We start from the raw sequence: 20,601 nt of genomic DNA, 5'->3' as shown, positions 1-20,601 counted from the left end.
TTTCATAGGGACTATAGAGTGTCGGGGTCATGTGACCCCTACCTGTATGAACATGTTATGTATGGCTCTCTGGTAGCCTTTAAATAAAGTACTTGAGTTGTAGAGTTTTGTTGTGATGCCATGTTGTATTTGCACATATCGAGCATATTGTGTGTATGATTGAAATGCTTGGTATGTGTGGGATCCGACAATCTAGTTGTTTATCCTTGGCAGCCTTTCTTATGGGGAAATGTAGTCTAGTGCTCCTCGAGCCATAGTAGTCCGCTACAGCCCGGTTCACCGGAGTCCTGCTAGCCCAGCACTACTGCTCAGGACACTTGACTGGCCGGCATGTGTTTCACTTCGTTCCTATGTCTGTCCCTTCGGGGAAATGTCACGCGGTGACATCCGGAGTTCTGCCTAGCCTGCTACAGCCCGGGTTCCCGGAGTCCTGTTAGCCCAGTGCTACAGCCCGGATTCACACGCTGTTGACCGACATGCTCGATGTGATTCATGTATGTCCTGTCCCATAGGTCTGTGCCGCTTTGGGTTCACGACTAGCCATGTCGGCCCGGGTTCTCTGTCATATGGATGCTAGCGACACTATCATATACGTGAGCCAAAAGGCGCAAACGGTCCCCGAGAGCCATGGTAAGGCGACACCCGTGGGGATACCGTGCGTGAGGCCGCAAAGTGATATGAGGTGTTACCGGCTAGATCGATGTGACTTGGAATCGGGGTCCTAACATTCGTCTCGTCATTCTGAGCAACTTTCATATATAAAGTTTTTCGATCCGAGCTACGGTTTATTTTCTATTAAATTTTGAAGTTTAAAACAATTCCTGAAATTATTATTAGATCTAAAATGGGGTTATTGCACCAACATGACGTCAGCGGTCAACACTAACCATTGACTCGTCAAACAGGGCAGTGGGGCCCGTTTGTAATTGACCTAACTAATTAACAGATTTAAATTAACTAAACTAGTTCATTAGGCTAACTAAGCGAGGTTAATTAAGTTAGTTAATTTACTATTTAATTAATTGACTAATTAACAGATAATTTTTATATTCACTTTTAACCTTTTTTACACAGGGGCATGGGGCCCCTTGGTCAGTGGCCCAGGCCTTAGTGGGGCGGGCGTGGTCACGCGGTTGCCGGGCATGGGAGCCGCCCGTTAGGGTGCCCGCCCAGGCCACCCGGGGAGAGGGCGACGGGGCACCGGCGACCAGCGGGGCATGGGTCGGTGCGGGAGGAGCGGTGCGGGTAGCTAGAGGCGGCGCGGCTCTCGGCAGCGGGCGGCGCGGCAGGGCCGCAGGCGCGTTGCGCGGTGACGGGTTGTAGTGCAGCAACAGGCGAGCCCTGGTGGCGAGGACGCGTGGGAGGGAGGGCGCGTGCACGCACGGCGCGGGACTGGGCCGCCGTTGCACGCGACGAGCGCGTCATATCAAGGCATGCGGGGCGTGCTGCGCGCAGGCCAGAGCAGAACGCAGTGGGGAAGCACGCAGGCGCGCGCGGCGGTGCTTGGGCAGGGCGAGCGAGGTCATGCGCGTGGTAACGACAAGGCGAAGCAGGCGTCGCAGGGCAGCGGGGCACCGGCGGGCAGCCGATGTGGGCGCGGCGGGCCGCTGGGATGTGCGGGCGGCGGCGGAGGGGGACGGGGCGGCGCACAGCTGCGGGTCTCGTCGGGGATGATGCTACGGGGCAAGGCAGGATGCGTGGGGGGGCGTTCGGTCGAGGGTGACGAGGCGCATCAAACCGTGGTGGTGTCCGGGCCGGACCAGGGCTGTAGCGACCACGGCCACTAGTGAAGACGGCGGCCGAAGTCGGCTTCGTCGACGAGGCGAGTTAGAGGGAGCGCGGGCACACGGGGAAGGGGAGGAGGGGCGTGATCTCACTGGGGAGGCGCACAATGGCCCGGTGGTAGCTTAGTAGCAGCAGGGTGGTGGCCGGAGTCGAAGGAGATGGCGGTGACCCAAGGAAGATGATGAAGGGGATCCAGCGCTGTAGAGCACCCCGGCTCCAACGGAAGGCGTCAGGCGACGTGGAAGATGGCAACGAAGATGTTGGGCATGGTGGCGAGGCGAGGTGGTGGCGGTGGCCGCGGTGGCGATGCAGCACGGCGACGGCGGAGCAGAGGAGGAAGAAGGAGTCGAGGCGGGCGCTCCGGCGGCCCCCAGCATGGTCCAGTGGCACCAGACAAAGAAGATGACGGCGCTGGAGCTCCAGGACAGACCGGCGAGGCAGGAGGGGCCCGGTGGATGCGGGATCGATCGGCGCACGGCGACGGTGGCGCTCGGGAGGAGCGAGCGCATGAGGGAAAGGGGAAAATATTTGCGCGGAGGGGGGAAGTGGGGCTGACGAGGCCGAGAGGGGGCCGTGGTGTCCTTATCCCTGCCGGGGCATCGCCGGCGAGGCGGGTCCGGCGGGGACGGAGCCTGTAGCGACCCAGGACAGAGGAACAGGGAGAGGGAGGTGTCCGGCGCAGGGAGTGGGCTGGATGGGCCGGCTTGGGTGGATTAGGCCCAGGGGGTAGGGGGCCTTTCTCTTTTTCCCTTTTTCCTTTCTTTTGTTCTTTTCTTTTTACAGAAAAATGCAATGCAATATTTGAGCTGCCAAAAGGAGTTCTATAAAATGTGGGACTTGGCCAAATAAATACGTTACAATATTTGGCACCTGCCACAAAAAGTTTGGGAGGAGTGTGATACGTCTCCAACGTATCTATAATTTTTGATTGTTCCATGCTATTATATTATCTGTTTTGGATGATAACGGGCTTTATTTTACACTTTTATATTATTTTTTGGACTAACCTATTAACCGGAGGCCCAACCCAAATTGCTGTTTTTTGCCTATTTCAGTGTTTCACAGAAAAGGAATATCAAACGGAGTCCAAACGGAATGAAACCTTCGGGAGCGTGATTTTTGGAACAAACGTGATCTAGGGGACTTGGAGTGGACGTCAAGAAACAATCGAGGAGGTCACTAGGCAGGGGGCGTGCCCTCCACCCTCGTGGGCCCCTCGTTGCTCCACCGACCTACTTCTTCCTTCCATATATATATATATATATTCATATACCCTGCAAACATCCAGGAGCACCACGAAACCCTATTTCCACCGCCGCAACCTTCTGTACCCTAGAGATCCCATCTTGGGGCCTTTTCCGGAACTTCGCCGGAGGGGGCATTGATCACGGAGGGCCTCTACATCAACTCCATGGCCCCTCCGATGATGTGTGAGTATTTTACCTCAGACCTTCGGGTCCATAGCTAGTAGCTAGATGGCTTCTTCTCTCCCTTTGGATCTCAATACAAAGTTCTCCTTGATTCTCTTGGAGATGTATTCAATGTAATCTTCTTTTGCGGTGTGTTTGTCGAGATCCGATGAATTGTGGGTTTATGATCAAGTTTATCTATGAACAATATTTGAATCTTCTCTGATTTCTTTTATGTATGATTGGTTTATCTTTGCAAGTCTCTTTGAATTATCAGTTTGGTTTGGCCTACTAGATTGATCTTTCTTGCAATGGGAGAAGTGCTTAGCTTTGGGTTCAATCTTGCGGTGCTCGATCCCAGTGACAGAAAGGGAAACGACACGTATTGTATTGTTGCCATCGAGGATAAAAAGATGGGGTTTATATCCTATTGCATGAGTTTATCCCTCTACATCATGTCATCTTGCTTAAGGCGTTACTCTCTTCTTATGAACTTAATACTCTAGATGCATGCTGGATAGCGGTCGATGTGTGGAGTAATAGTAGTAGATGCAGGCAGGAGTCGGTCTACTTGTCACGGATGTGATGCCTATATACATGATCATACCTAGTATTCTCATAATTATTCGCTTTTCTATCAATTGCTCGATAGTAATTTGTTCACTCACCGTAATACTTATGCTATCTTGAGAGAAGCCACTAGTGAAACCTATGGCCCCGGGCCTATCTTTAATCATATAAGTATCCAATCTATTTTATTTTGCAATCTATATCATAAAAATACCAAAAATATTTATCTTATTATATCTATCAGATCTCACTCTCGTAAGTGACTGTGAAGGGATTGACAACCCCTTTATCACGTTGGTTGCGAGATTCTTATTTGTTTGTGCAGGTGCGAGGTGACTTGCGTGTAGTCTCCTACTGGATTGATATTGTGGTTCTCAAAAACTAAGGGAAATACTTATGCTACTTTGCTGCATCACCCTTTCCTCTTCAAGGGAAAACCAATGCAGTGCCCAAGAGGTAGAAAGAAGGATTTCTGGCGCCGTTGCCAGGGATATCTACGCACAAGTCAAGACATACCAAGTACCATCACAAACTCTTATCCCTCGCATTACATTATTTCCCATTTGCCTCTCATTTTCCTCTCCCCCACTTCACCCTTGCCATTTTATTCGCCCTCTTTTCCGTTCGTCTCTTTTTCACTCGCTTTTTGTGTGCTTGTGTGTTGGATTGTTTGTTACGATGGCTCAAGATAATACTAAATTGTGTGATTTTTCCAATACCAACAATAATGATTTTATTAGCACTCCGATTGCTCCCCTTACCGATGCTGAATCTTGTGAAATTAATACTGCTTTGCTGAATCTTGTCATGAAAGATCCACTTTCTGGCCTTCCTAGTGAAGATGCCACTACCCATCTAAACAGCTTTGTTGATTTATGTGATACGTAAAAGAATAAAGATGTGGATAATGATATTGTTAAATTGAAGCTATTCCCATTTTTGCTTAGAGATCGTGCTAAAACTTGGTTTTTCTTCTTTGCCTAAAAATAGTATTGATTCTTGGAATAAGGGCAAAGTTGCTTTTATCTCTAAGTATTTTCCTCCCGGTAAGATCATCTCTCTTAGAAACAATATTATGAACTTTAAGCAACTAGATCATGAGCATGTGGCACAATCTTGGGAGAGGATGAAATTAATCATTCGCAATTGCCCACGGGTCTATTATCCATCATACAAGTTTCCAATATATTTTATTTTGCAATCTTTACTTTCAATCTATATCATAAAAATACCAAAAATATTTATCTTATTATTATTATCTTTATCAGATCTCACTCTTGCAAGTGGCCGTGAAGGGATTGACAACCCCTTTATCGTGTTGGTTGTGAGGTTCTTATTTGTTTGTGTAGGTACGAGGTGACTCGCGCATGGTTTCGTACTGGATTGATACCTTGGTTCTCAACAACCAAGGGAAATACTTATGCTACTTTGCTGCATCACCCTTTCCTCTTCAAGGTAAAACCAATGCAGTGCTCAAGAGGTAGCAAGAAGGATTTCTGGCGCCCTTGCCGGGGAGATCTACGCCAAGTCAAGACATACCAAGTATCCATGACAACTCTTATCCTTCGCATTACATTATTTGCCATTTGCCTCTCGTTTTCCTCTCCCCCACTTCACCCTTGCCATTTTATTCATCCTGTTTTTCTGTTCCCCTTCTCTTTTTCAATTTGCCTCTTTTGCTTCTTCGCTTGTTTGCTTGTGTGTTGGATTGCTTGCTTGTCACGATGGCTCAAGATAATACTAAATTGTGTGACTTTGCCAATACCAACAATAATGATTTTATTAGCACTCCGATTGCTCCTCTTACCGATGCCGAATCTTGTGAAATGAATACTGCTTTGCTGAATCTTGTCATGAAAGATACGTTTTCTGGCCTTCCTAGTGAAGATGCCGATACCCATCTAAACAACTTTGTTGATTTGTGTGATATGCAAAAGAAGAAAGATGTGGATAGTGATATTGTTAAACTTAAGCTATCTCCGTTTTCGCTTAGAGATCGTGCTAAATCTTGGTTTTTCTCTTTGCCTAAAAATAATATTGATTCATGGAATAAGTGCAGAGATGCTTTTATCTCTAAGTATTTTCCTCCCACTAAGATCATCTCTCTTAGAAACGATATTATGAATTTTAAGCAACTTGATCATGAGCATGTTGCATAATCTTGGGAGAGGATGAAATTAGTGATACGTAATTTCCCTATGCATGGTTTGAATTTATGGATGATTATACAAAATTTTTATGCCAGATTGAATTTTGCCTCTAGAAATCGTTTAGATTCGGCCACGGGAGGCACTTTTATGGAAACCACTTTAGGAGTAGCTACCAAACTCCTAGATAATATTATGGTTAATTATTCTCAATGGCACACTGAAAGATCTACTAGTAAAAAGGTGCATGCAATTGAAGAGATTAATGTTTTGAGTGGAAAGATGGATGAACTTATGAAATTTTTGTCTAATAAGAGTGCTCCTACTGATCCTAATGATATGCCTTTGTCTACTTTGATTGAGAATAATAATGAATCCATGGATGTGAATTTTGTTGGTAGGAACAATTTTGGTAACAACGTGTATAGAGGTAATTTTAATTCTAGGCCATTTCCTAGTAATTCCTCTAATAATTATGGTTATTCCTACAACAATTCTTATGGAAATCACAATAATATGCCCTCTGATTTGAATCTAGTATTAAAGAATTTATTGGTTCGCAAAAGAGTTTCAATGCTTTGATTGAAGAAAAATTGCTTAAGATTGGTGAATTGGTAGGAACATGGATAGAATTTCTCTTGATGTTGATTCTTTGAAACTTAGATCTATTCCACCTAAGCATTCTATCAATGAGTCTCTCAAAACCATGATAATTTCCATTGATGAGTGCAAAGAAAGAACCACTAGGATGCATGCTAAAAAAGATTGCTTCATAAAAACATGTTCTTATAGTTTTCATGATAATAAGGATGAAGATCTAAAAGTGATTGATGTGTCCCCTATTAAATCCTTATTTTGCAATATGAATCTTGATAATGATGGGACTGGAGATGAATCAACTTTAGTTAGAAGGCATCCCAAAAATTCAGAGTTTTTAGATCTTGATGCAAAAATTGGTAAAAGTGGGATTGAAGAGGTCAAAACTTTAGATAGCAACGAACCCACTATCTTGGATTTCAAGGAATTTAATTATGATAATTGCTCTTTGATAGATTGTATTTCCTTGTTGCAATCCATGCTAAATTCTCCTCATGCTTATAGTCAAAATAAAGCTTTTACTAAACATATCGTTGATGCTTTGATGCAATCTTATGAAGAAAAACTTGAGTTGGAAGTTTCTATCCCTAGAAAACTCTATTATGAGTGGGAACCTACAATTAAAATTAAAGATCATGAATGCTATGCTTTGTGTGATTTGGGTGCTAGTGTTTCAAACGATCCCAAAAACTTTGTGTGATTTGCTAGGTTTCCGTGAATTTGATGATTGTTCTTTAAACTTGCACCTTGCGGATTCCACTATTAAGAAACCAATGGGAAATATTAATGATGTTCTTATTGTTGCAAATAGGAATTATGTGCCCGTAGATTTCTTTGTTCTTGATATAGATTGCAATCCTTCATGTCCTATTGTTCTTGGTAGACCTTTCCTTAGAACGATTAGTGCAATTATTGATATGAAGGAAGGGAATATTAGATTCCAATTTCCCTTAAGGAAAGGCATGGAACACTTTCCTAGAAAGAAAATTAAATTAACTTATGAATCTATTATGAGATCCACTTATGGATTGCCTACCAAAGATGGAAATACCTAGATCGATCTTCGCTTTTATGCCTAGCTAGGGGCGTTAAACGATAGCGCTTGTTGGGAGGCAACCCAATTTTATTTTTGTTCCTCGATTTTTCTTCCTATTTAGTAATAAATAATTTATCTAGCCTCTGTTTTGGTTGTGTATTTTGTGTTTAATTAGTGTTTGTGCCAAGTAGAACCATTGGGAAGACTTGGGGAAAGTCTTTTTAATCTTGCTGTAAAAAATAGAAACTTTAGCGCTCACGAGAATTGCTGCCATTTTTTATTGGAGAGTAATATTTAGTTAATTCTTTTGAAGATGATTAATAGATAAATTCCTCACGTCCAGCAATTTATTTTAGAATTTTTGGGGTTCCATAAGTTTGCGTTAGTTACAAATTACTACAGACTGTTCTGTTTTTGACAGATTCTGTTTTTCGTGTGTTGTTTGCTTATTTTGATGAATCTATGGCTAGTAATATAGTTTATAAACCATAGAAAAGTTGGAATACAATAGGTTTAACACAAATATAAATAAATAATGAGTTCATAGTACCTTGAAGTGGTGTTTTGTTTTCTTTCGCTAACGGAGCTCACGAGATTTTTTGTTAAGGTTTGTGTTGTGAAGTTTTCAAGTTTTGGGTAAAGATTTGATGGATTATGGAACAAGGAGTGGCAAGAGCCTAATCTTGGGGATGCCCAAGGCACCCCAAGGTAAATCTAAGGACACCAAAAAGCCTAAGCTTGGGGATGCTCCGAAAGGCATCCCCTCTTTTGTCTTTGTTCATCGGTAACTTTACTTGAAGCTATATTTTTATTTGCCACATGATATGTGTTTTGCTTGGAGCGTCTTGTATGATTTGAGTCTTCTATTTTTAGTTTACCACAATCATCCTTGTTGTACGCACCTTTTGAGAGAGACACACATGAATTGGAATTTATTAGAATACTCTATGTGCTTCACTTATATCTTTTGAGCTATATAGTTTTTGCTCTAGTGCTTCACTCATATCTTTTAGAGCACAATGGTGGTTTTATTTATAGAAATAATTGATCTCTCATGCCTCACTTATATTATTTTGAGAGTCCTTTAGAACAACATGGCAATTTGCTTTTATGCATAATAAAATCTTTCATATAGGTGCATTGAATACTAAGAGAAGTTTGATACTTGATGATTGTTTTGAGATATGGAGATAGTGATATCAAAGTTGTGCTAGTTGAGTAGTTGTGAATTTGAGGAATACTTGTGTTGAAGTTTGCAAGTCCCGTAGCATGCACGTATGGTAAACATTGTGTAACAAATTTGAAACATGAGGTGTTATTTGCTTGTCTTCCTTATGAGTGGCGGCCGGGGATGAGCGATGGTCTTTTCCTACGAATCTACCCCCCAGGAGCATGCACGTAATACTTGGTTTTTGATGACTTGTAGATTTTTGCAATAAGTATGTGAGTTCTTTAGGACTAATGTTGAGTCCATGGATTATACGCACTCTCACCCTTCCATCATTGCTAGCCTCCTCGGTACCATGCATTGCCCTTTCCCACCTTGAGAGTTGGTGCAAACTTCGGCGGTGCATCCAAACCCCGTGATACGATATGCTCTATCACACATAAACCTCCTTATATCTTCCTCAAAACAGCCACCATACCTACCTATTATGGCATTTACATAGCCATTCCGAGATATATTGCCATGCAACTTTCCACCGTTCCGTTTATTATGACACACATCATCATTGTCGTATTGCCTTGCATGATCATGTAGTGGACATCGTATTTGTGGCAAAGCCACCGTTGATAATTCTTTCATACATGTCACTCATGAGTGATTGCACATCCCGATACACCGCCGGAGGCATTCATATAGAGTCATATATTGTTCTAGTATCGAGTTGTAATCATTGAGTTGTAAATAAATAGAAGTGTGATGATCATCATTAATAGAGCATTGCCCCATAAAAAAAGGAAGGACAAATAAAAAAAAGAGAGAAGGCCCAAAAAAAATATAAAAAGGGGGCAATGCTACTATCCTTTTTCCACACTTGTGCTTCAAAGTAGCACCATGATCTTTATGATAGAGAGTCTCTTGTTTTGTCATTTTCATATACTAGTGGGAATTTTTCATTATAGAACTTGGCTTGTATATTCCAACAATGGGCCTCCTCATGTGCCCTAGGTCTTCGTGAGCAAGCAAGTTGGATGCACACCCACTTAGTTTCTTTTGTTGAGCTTTCATACATTTATAGCTCTAGTGCATCCGTTGCATGGCAATCCCTACTCCTTGCATTGACATCAATTGATGGGCATCTCCCTAGCCCATTGATTAGCCGTGTCAATGTGAGACTTTCTCCTTTCCTGTCTTCTCCACATAACCCCCTTCATTATATTCTATTCCACCCATAGTGCTATATCCATGGCTCACGCTCATGTATTGCGTGAAAGTTGAATTTTTTTTGAGATTACTAAAGTATGCAACAATTGCTTGGCTTGTCATCGGGGTTGTGCATGATGAGAGCATTCTTGTGTGACGAAAATGGAGCATCACCAAACTATATGATTTTGTAGGTATGAACTTTCTTTGGCCATGTTATTTTGAGAAGACACGATTTCTTAGTGAGTATGCTTGAAGTATTATTATTTTTATGTCAATATTAAACTTTTATCTTGAATCTTTCGGATCTGAACATTCATGACACAATAAAGAAAATTACATTGAGAAATATGTTAGGAAGCATTCCACATCAAAAATTCTGTTTTTATCATTTACCAACTCGAGGACGAGTAGGAATTAAGCTTGGGGATGCTTGATACGTCTACAACGTATCTATAATTTTTGATTGTTCCATGCTATTGTATTATCTGTTTTGGATGATAACGGGCTTTATTTTACACTTTTATATTATTTTTGGGACTAACCTATTAACCGGAGGCCCAACCCAAATTGCTGTTTTTTTGTCTATTTCAGTGTTTCGCAGAAAAGGAATATCAAACGGAGTCCAAACGGAATGAAACCTTTGGGAGCATGATTTTTGGAACAAATGTGATCCATGGCACTTGGAGTGGACGTCAAGAAACAATCAAGGAGGCCACAAGGCAGGGGCGCGCCTACCCCCTGGGTGCGCCCTCCACCCTCATGGCCCCCTCGTTGCTCCACCGACCTACTTCTTCCGCCTATATATATATATTCATATACCCCGCAAACATCCAGGAGCACCACGAAACCCTATTTACACCGCCGCAACCTTCTGTACCCAAGAGATCCCATCTTGGGGCCTTTTCCGGAACTCCGCCGGAGGGGGCACTAATCACGGAGTGCCTCTACATCAACTCCATGGCCCCTCCGATGATGTGTGAGTAGTTTACCTCAGACCTTCGGGTCCATAGCTAGTAGCTAGATGGCTTCTTCTCTCTCTTTGGCTCTCAATACAAAGTTCTCCTCGATTTTCTTGGAGATCTATTCGATATAATATTCTTTTGCGGTGTGTTTGTCGAGATCCGATGAATTGTGGGTTTATGATCAAGTTTATCTATGAATAATATTTGAATCTTCTCTGAATTCTTTTATGTATGATTGGTTTATCTTTGCAAGTCTCTTTGAATTATCAGTTTGGTTTGGCCTACTAGAATGTTCTTTCTTGCAATGGGAGAAGTGCTTAGCTTTGGGTTCAATCTTGTGATGCTCGATCCCAGTGACAGAAAGGGAAACGACACATATTGTATTGTTTCCATCGAGGATAAAAAGATGGGGTTTATATCATATTGCATGAGTTTATCCCTCTACATCATGCCATCTTGCTTAAGGCGTTACTTTGTTCTTATGAACTTAATACTCTAGATGCATGCTGGATAGCGGTCGATGTGTGGAGTAATAGTAGTAGATGCAGGAAGGAGTTGGTCTACTTGTCACGGACGTGATGTCTATATACATGATCATTCCTAGATATTCTCATAATTATTCGCTTTTTCTATCAATTGCTCGATAGTAATTTGTTCACCGACCGTAATACTTATGCTATCTTGAGAGAAGCCACTAGTGAAACCTATGGCCCCGGGTCTATTGTCCATCATACAAGTTTCAAATCTATTTTATTTTGCAATCTTTACTTACAATCTATATCATAAAAATATCAAAAATATTTATCTTATTATTATTATCTTTATCAGATCTTACTCTTGCAAGTGGCCGTGAATGGATTGACAATCCCTTTATCACGTTGGTTGCGAGGTTCTTATTTGTTTGTGTAGGTACAAGGTGACTCGCGCATGGTCTCCTACTGGATTGATACCTTGGTTCTCAAAAACTTAGGGAAATACTTACGCTACTTTGCTGCATCACCCTTTCCGCTTTAAGGGAAAACCAAAGCAGTGCTCAAGAGGTAGCAAAGTGTGAATTGATTTGGATTTTTCACAAATGGAAAAGCATTTAAAAATGCTGATTTGGAACTGCTTTAATTCCCAGGGGAAATTAGCTATCTCAAATGATGTTGAATCACTCATGACATTTAGTTAGTGAATATTTTCAACCTAGCGAACATTTTTGTTTTACTATTTGGAGAAATAATTTATTTGGCTTTATTTTAAAATTGAATTTGAATTGGTTTTGAATCAAAGTGAGATTAGCAACAGTAACAGTGATGACTTGGCATCATTAGTACGGGATTACTGTAGCTTGATTATCCGGGCGTTACAAATCTCCTCCACTACAAGAAATGTCGTCCCGAGATTTAAGAGGTGGAGTAAGGGGGACGCTATAAGGACAAATGTCTGAAAGGATCAACATCCGGTAGTTATCTCAAGGAAGGATATTTTAGAAGCACCAGGACGTATTGAGAGTGCTATATGGAGATTCAACAAGTTTTAACCAAGTAGGCATCCAGCTGATGCCTAAAATAGGTGGTGAAGGGGTTCAGAGCAAAGAAGAAGAATGTTGCCTCTTATACAGAAATGAAACATGGTGAGGAAGTTAGCTCGTGTATTACATACGAAGCTGAGTGCCAAGAATATTTCGGAATCAAGGTTGTATAGGAGATTCAGGTTCCGATCCTGTGGAACTGTGGGTTATGGGCCCACCATGTGGGTTAAAAAGTAGGAAGGGTGCTGACATCTTGTACGGTCCTGATAGCAAGGCATATCAGAGGATAGCCTGTCAGTTATATTGGCAACAACGTTGGTACCAAGGGCGAGGGACGAAGAGAACCATTTTCCTGCTCGTTAAATGAGGCGAACCAATAGGCAATGTTCTCGTCCATCGGTGGTTACTGGAATGTCATCAACAATAGTAATAGGGTCTTACTAATAGAGTTGTACACCAAGGTGTTTACATAAGCAGGGAATTATTATTTCTTATATCATATAGATCACAAGAAGGGTTAAACAAACCAATGGAATGGAAAAATATGATTATCGAATCAAACAACCCAAAGGAAAGGAAGATGTGTTTACACGTAAGAGTTGGGAGTATATCCTTCCCAAGGAAAAGCGGAGCAGGATATACATGACAGGACAACAAGTTCAAAAGCATTTAGATAATGGGGAGAGGGAAAAATCATGATATTACCCATACAACGGTATGAGGGTAATTGAACGAGAAACATTTTGTATTATGCTTTCGATTTTCTTGTTGATATTCAGAATACCACAGTCATGCTTCGATGCGGCAATGATATGGTGTCAAGTAAAGATTGGGTTCGAAGATCTCAAGAGATACCGACAAACAATTCCAAGATATCTCAGAACGTAAGGAATAACCAAGCACAACCAGGTCTATGTTGGCAGAAAGTCAAGATGTCATCGATAATATCACAAATCATTGAGGGGCGGGGATGGTATTTCTAGCCATGGATTCAATTGACATCTCTGAAGAAGCCAAAGTGTAGACGGTGATCATGACAGATTTTGTCGAGAGACTCTATGAAGATGCCATTGAGCAGAAAAGGAAGGATGAAGTGAAAGGCTATGAGAACCACAGATTCGACACAAGCTTGAAGTCAAGCTTGTTGTTCAAGGTGAAATGATAAGATGAGGAAGACTGACGTAAGCTTAGCTCATCGTCGAAAGTTGCTCCGGGCATAAGGACCAGGTAGCACAGTTAAAAGTTGACACGATAAAAATATAGCCGATCAGTCTAGGAATGATGTGATGGGGTATAGAACTTCCCAATATCATATACTAGGTGTAATGCCGGAAGGTAAATCGGGGTAGAGGTTGGACGGGGGAATGATTTGCAGAGGATAAGTATTTTAACTTATCCGGTAAATGGAATCAAGGAGGAAATATGGTCGGAACCATGGATTGCAAAGGATCAATTCATAGATACAAGATGAGCTTGTACCAAAGAAATAATTATTTTTATGAGCAGCTTTCATGATAAGTTCTACATTAGGTCCATGGGCATGAACACAAGGGTTCAAAGTCGACTCCCACTTCTTCAATGCATAACCTTTCATTCACTCCTCGTTTTTCGATGAAATTGTAGTGCAGAGGATTTAGCTGGCGAAGTACCAGAAGAGTAAGACTCGTGAGAACTCTCGGGTTCACAGGATTATGGAAGACATAAGTTCAACCCATTGGGGCACTTTTAAAAATCTATACAACCAACAACCAAGAAAAAGATATGAATTCAAAAGCAGAGTATCGGAGTCAAAGCAGATGATACAATTTACCAAAAGTATTTTGTATCAGTGAAAAACTCACAAGACTTTGGATGTGAAGGACATTGTCGGATAACAACCCAATAGTGGATCTGGTGATTCATGATAGAGTTGATGTGAGTATCGGTAATCAATTAGATGAAGAAGTGGATGCAAAGGCATCGGCTTATAGAAACGTCTGAATGATTCAATGCTTGGGTACAAAGGAATTATGATTTCAAGACGAAGGGTCAGAAGCAGAGGCTCTAATCAAAAGATGAGTAAGTTGAATAGACTTAGAGGTGTACCCGATCAAATCTGGATTGGGCAAGAACCAACTCATATTTGGAAGGATGTCTGAGCCGGAAAGAAAATTTCCAAGGATTAATTGATGATTGCGAGTATTCGCTCACACGTTGAATCCATAGGAACATAATGACAATCACAAAGAATTTTAAAGAATATTGCTAGACATATGGAATTAATCCTACTGCAACCAGGCAAGGAGAATCAAGTGCAATAGGCTACAGAGGATTTTCGAAAGATCAGATAGTATTTCCAAGTATTTTGGAAAGCATATGAACAACTGGGGATGAACAGACCCCAGTTAAGTGAATTATCCGCAGTGCAAAAAGAATCCACAAAGTAGAAGGCACAAAGGATTCTTGAAAGAACGGAGAGTACATCTTGTAATAATAGGAGCAACTAGGTATGAAGGTACAAGCAGCAAGGATGTTATTCACCGGGATTATCGGTGGTCAGGAACTGCAAGGTAGTGGACACAGGGTCTCGAGAAACATCCAGGAGTATCTGCAGAATCTTCTGGCCAAGCAAGTGATCATCGGAGATGTGGGGGCTCTCCGGGAGGAAGTGGGTACGAGAACCTAATGTCAGAGTTAGTGAAATGTTTAACCCAAATAGACGAGAGACCAGAGTCCCAGAGTATAGACGAGGAATAAAAGATCCTAATACTACCCAATGGCGACATGGGCCCATAAGACACACAACCATGTTAGTAAAACAGTTTTGCAGCGACTAGACTCGACTTCGGCCAAGGAGTTGGAAGGGGGGCTACCTACAGGTAGTCGGCTTTGATACCAACTTGTGACGCCCTCGATTCAATCGTACACTAATCATACACGCAAATGTGTATGATCAAGATCAAGGACTCACGGGAAGATATCACAACACAACTCTAGACACAAATTAAAATAATACAGGCTTTATATTACAAGCCATCAGCCTCAAGGGCTCGAATACATAAGCTTGAATACATAAGAGTCAGTGGAAGCAACAATATCTGAGTACAAACATGAGTTAAACAGGGATGCCTTAAGAAGGCTAGCACAAAAGCAACACGATCAAAGAGGCAGGGCCTCCTGCCTAGGAGCCTCCTAACTACTCCTAGTCGTCGGCGGTCTCCACGTAGTAGTAGGCACCCTCAGTGTAGTAGCAGTCCTCATCGAAGGTGGCGTCTGGATCTTGGGCTCCACCATCTGGTTGCAGCATCCGGGAAGAATGGAAAGAGGTGGAAAAGGGGAGCAAAGCAACCGTGAGTACTCATCCAAAGTACTTGCAAGAAAGGATCTACACTACATATGCATCGGTATAAATGAAATGGGATGTATCTGTGGACTGAACTGCAGAATGCTAGAAGAGAAGGGGGGAAGCCTAGCCTATCGAAGACTAGCATCTTCAAGCGTCTTGCAACATCAGAAGAGATAAGAGTAGCATAAAGTAAAGTAGTAGTAGTGTTATCAACCTCGGCCGGAGATCCTTTCTCGACTCCTTGCGAGAAAGCATCCCAGAGCCATACTATCCAGTTATCACCTCAAGTATCCAGTTCTAGTTGTATCGATCAGGATACAACTCCAAGTGTCCATTACCGTAGGACAGGCTATCGATAGATGTTTTCTTCTCTGCAGGGGTGCACCAACTTACACACCATGCTCCATTAACTCCGTCCGGACACACTTTCCTGGGTCATGCCCGGCCTCGTCCAAACGATATGCCGCAACCCGACCTAGGCTTAGTAGAGAGGTCAGCACGCCGGACTAAACCTATGCCCCCAGGGGTCTTGGGCCATCGCCCCGGGAACTCCTGCATGTTGCGTGGGTGGCCGGTGAGCAGACCTAGCTACCTCCTTAAAAAGGCAGGAGCTTACCAGTCCATCCCGGCGCGCGCCGCTCAGTTGCTGACGTCTAATAAGCTTCGGCTGATTGATACGTCTCCAACGTATCTATAGTTTTTGATTGCTCCATGCTATATTATCTACTGTTTTGGACTATATTTGGCTTTATTTTCCACTTTTATATTATTTTTGGGACTAACCTATTAACCGGAGGCCCAGCCCAAAATTGATGTTTTTGCCTATTTCAGTATTTCGGAGAAACAGAATATCAAACAGAGTCCAAACGGAATAAAACCTTCAGGAACGTGATTTTCTCACCGAATGTGATCCAGGAGACTTGGACCCTACTCCAAGGAGTCAAAGAGGCGGTCACGAGGGTGGGGGGGCACGCCCACCCCCCTAGGGCGCGCCCCCTACCTCGTGGGCCCCTCGGTGCTCCACCGACGTACTCCTTCCTCCTATATATACCTACGTTAACCCCAAACGAACTGATACGGAGCCAAAAACCTAATTTCACCGCCGCAACTTTCTGTAACCACGAGATCCCATCTTGGGGCCTGTTCCGGAGCTCCACCGGAGAGGGCCGTCATCACGGAGGGCTTCTACATCATCATAGCCTCTCCGATGAAGTGCGAGTAGTTTACCGCAGACCTTCGGGTCCATAGTTATTAGCTAGATGGCTTCTTCTCTCTTTTTGGATCTCAATACAAAGTTCTCCCCCTCTCTTGTGGAGATCTATTCGATGTAATCTTCTTCTTTTTTGCGGTGTGTTTGTTGAGACCGATGAATTGTGGGTTTATGATCAAGTCTATCTATGAATAATATTTGAATCTTCTTTGAATTCTTTTATGTATGATTAGTTATCTTTGCAAGTCTCTTCGAATTATCAGTTTGGTTTGGCCTACTAGATTGGTTTTTCTTGCCACTGGAGAAGTGCTTAGCTTTGGGTTCGATCTTGCGGTGTCCTTTCCCAGTGACAGAAGGGGCAGCAAGGCACGTATTGCATCGTTGCCATCGAGGATAACAAGATGGGGTTTATTTCATATTGCATGAATTTTTCTCTCTACATTATGTCATCTTGCTTTAAGCGTTACTTTTTTTTTAACTTAATACTCTAGATGCATGCTGGGTAGCGGTCGATGAGTGGAGTAATAGTAGTAGATGCAGAATCGTTTCGGTCTACTTGTCACGGACGTGATGCCTATATACATGATCATGCCTAGATATTCTCATAACTATGCTCAATTCTGTCAATTGCTCAACAGTAATTTGTTCACCCACCGTAGAATACTTATGCTCTTGAGAGAAGCCACTAGTGAAACCTATGGCCCTCCGGGTCTATTCTCATCATATCAATCTCCATCACTTTAATCTTGCTTTGCTTTTTTACTTTGCCTTTTACTTTTCACTTTGCATCTCTATACCAAAAATACCAAAAATATTATATCTATCAGATCTCACTCTCGTAAGTGACTGTGAAGGGATTGACAACCCCTAATCGCGTTGGTTGCGAGTAGCTATCGTTTTGTGCAGGTACGAGGGACTTGAGCGTGGCCTCCTACTGGATTGATACCTTGGTTCTCAAAAACTGAGGGAAATACTTACGCTACTCTGCTGCATCATCCTCTTCCTCTTCGGGGAAATCCAACGCAAGCTCAAGAGGTAGCAAGAAGAATTTCTGGCGCCGTTGCCGGGGAGTCTACGCAAAAAGTCAACATACCAAGTACCCATCACAATCCCTATCTCTCGCATTACATTATTTGCCATTTGCCTCTCGTTTTCCTCTCCCCCACTTCACCCTTGCCGTTTTATTCGCCCTCTCTCTCTCTATCCTCCCTCTCTTTCTCTTTGCCTCTTTCCGTTTCTTGTTTGCTCGTATGGTTGGAATAGTTGTTTATTTATTACTAAACAGAGAACCTAAGATCTATGGATCCTCATCCACTTGCTAATCTTTTTAAGAGATCCAATTATGATGAACCAATTGCTAGTGAGTTTTGTGCACTAGATTATCTTTATGAGGTTTTGCTTGAAATTCGTGAATCTGAAAAGTGTGATGAATTACTTTATGAAGCGATTCACGATAGATCTTTGAATAGAAAGCATGATTGCAATGATGATAGTATAAATTCTATGAATGTCAATTGTGCTAATAATATGCAAAACCCTAAGCTTGGGGATGCTAGTTTTACTATGTCCTCTACTTGTTGCAATGATCATGATTGGGGTGATTCTTCTTTTGATCTTGAAAATTTATTTAAACCCCATGATGAATATGAGATTGATTATAATGTTTGCAATAATATTAAAAGTGGGTTTGGAAAAGGTCATGACTTTAGTTAATGTTAATCCCACTATTTTGGAAGAGTGTCAACTTTGCATACATGTGGATCTAAGAATATGTTTTGTGATAGCTATATTGTTGAATTTGCTTATGATCCTACATGTAATTATTATGAGAGAGGAAAATATGGTTGTAGAAATTTTCATGTTACTAAATTACCTCTCGTTATGTTGAGATTGCTATTGTTTCTTTCCGCTTCCTTGCATATGCTAGTTTTTGCTTGCTTGATAATTTGTTTGCCTATAAGATGCCTATGCATAGGAAGTATGTTAGACTTAGATGTGTTTGTCACATGCTTTATGATGCTCCTTTTGTGCTTCAATTCTTGTCTTTCTTGTGAGCATCATTAAAATTACCAATGCCTAGCTATAAGGCTTTAAAGAAAAGCGCTTGTTGGGAGACAACCCATTTTCCTTGCTGTTATTCAATAAATAAATTATTTAGCCTCTGTTTTGGTTGTGTTTTTTGTGTTTAATTAGTGTTTGTGCCAAGTAGAACCGTTGGGAAGACTTGGGGAAAGTCTTGTTGAACTTGCTGTAAAAAACAGAAACTTTAGCGCTCACGAGAACTGCTGTCATTTTTATTTGAAGAGTGCTATTTAGTTAATTCTTTTTGCAGATGATTAATAGATAAATTCCTCACGTCTAGAAATTTATTTTAGAATTTTTGGGGTTCCAGATCTTGCGCTAGCTACAGATTACTACAGACTGTTCTGTTTTTGACAGATTCTGTTTTTCGTGTGTTGTTTGCTTATTTTGATGAATCTATGGCTAGTAAAATAGTTTATAATCCATAGAGAAGTAGTATAACACCAATATAAATAAAGTAATGAGTTCATTACAGTACCTTGAAGTGGTCTTTTGTTTTCTTTCGCTAACGGAGCTCACGAGTTTTCTACTTTAAGTTTTGTGTTGTGAAGTTTTCAAGTTTTGGGTAAAGATTTGATGGATTATGGAACAAGGAGTGGCAAGAGCCTAAGCTTGGGGATGCCCATGGCACCCCCAAGATAATCCAAGGACACCAAAAAGTCAAAGCTTGGGGATGCCCCGGAAGGCATCCCCTCTTTCGTCCACTTCCATCGGTAATTTACTTGGAGCTATATTTTTATTCACCAACATGATATGTGTTTTGCTTGGAGCGTCTTGTATTATTTGTGTCTTTGTTTGTAGTGCCACAATCATCCTTGCTGTACACACCTTTTGAGAGAGCCATACATGAATTAGAATTTGATAGAATACTCTATGTGCTTCACTTATATCTTTTGAGCTATGTAGTTTTGCTCTATGTGCTTCACTTATATCTTTTGAGCGTTATAATTTTGCTCTATGTGCTTCACTTAGATCTTTTAGAGCACGGTGGTGGATTTGTTTTAAAGAAACTATTGATCTCTCATGCTTCACTTAAATTATTTTGAGAGTCTTAATAGCATGGTAATTTGCTTAATAATAACTATGCTTGGTATTCAAGATTTGTGAAACTTTCTTTTGAGTGTGTTGAATACTAAGAAAAGTTGGATGCTTGATAATTGTTTTGAGATATGGAGGTAGTAATATCAAAGTCATGCTAGTAGAGTAATTGTGAATTTGAGAAGTGCTTGAGTTAAAGTTTGCAAGTCCCGTAGCATGCACGTATGGTAAACATTATGCAACAAATTTGAAACATGAGGTGTTATTTGATTGTCCTCCTTATGAGTGGCGGTCGGGGACGAGCGATGGTCTTTTCCTACCAATCTATCCCCCTAGGAGCATGCGCATAATACTTTGGTTTTTGATGGCTTGTAGATTTTTGCAATAAGTATATGAGTTCTTTATGACTAATGTTGAGTCCATGGATTATACGCACTCTCACCCTTCCATCATTGCTAGCCTCTACGGTACCGTGCATTGCCCTTTCTCACATCGAGAGTTGGTGCAAACTTCGCCGGTGCATCCAAACCCCGTGATATGATACGCTCTTTCA

The sequence above is a fragment of the Triticum urartu genome, chromosome 5 (assembly GCF_003073215.2).
Source record: "Triticum urartu cultivar G1812 chromosome 5, Tu2.1, whole genome shotgun sequence".
NCBI lineage: Eukaryota > Viridiplantae > Streptophyta > Magnoliopsida > Poales > Poaceae > Triticum > Triticum urartu.
This window is presented reverse-complemented; position numbering follows the sequence as displayed.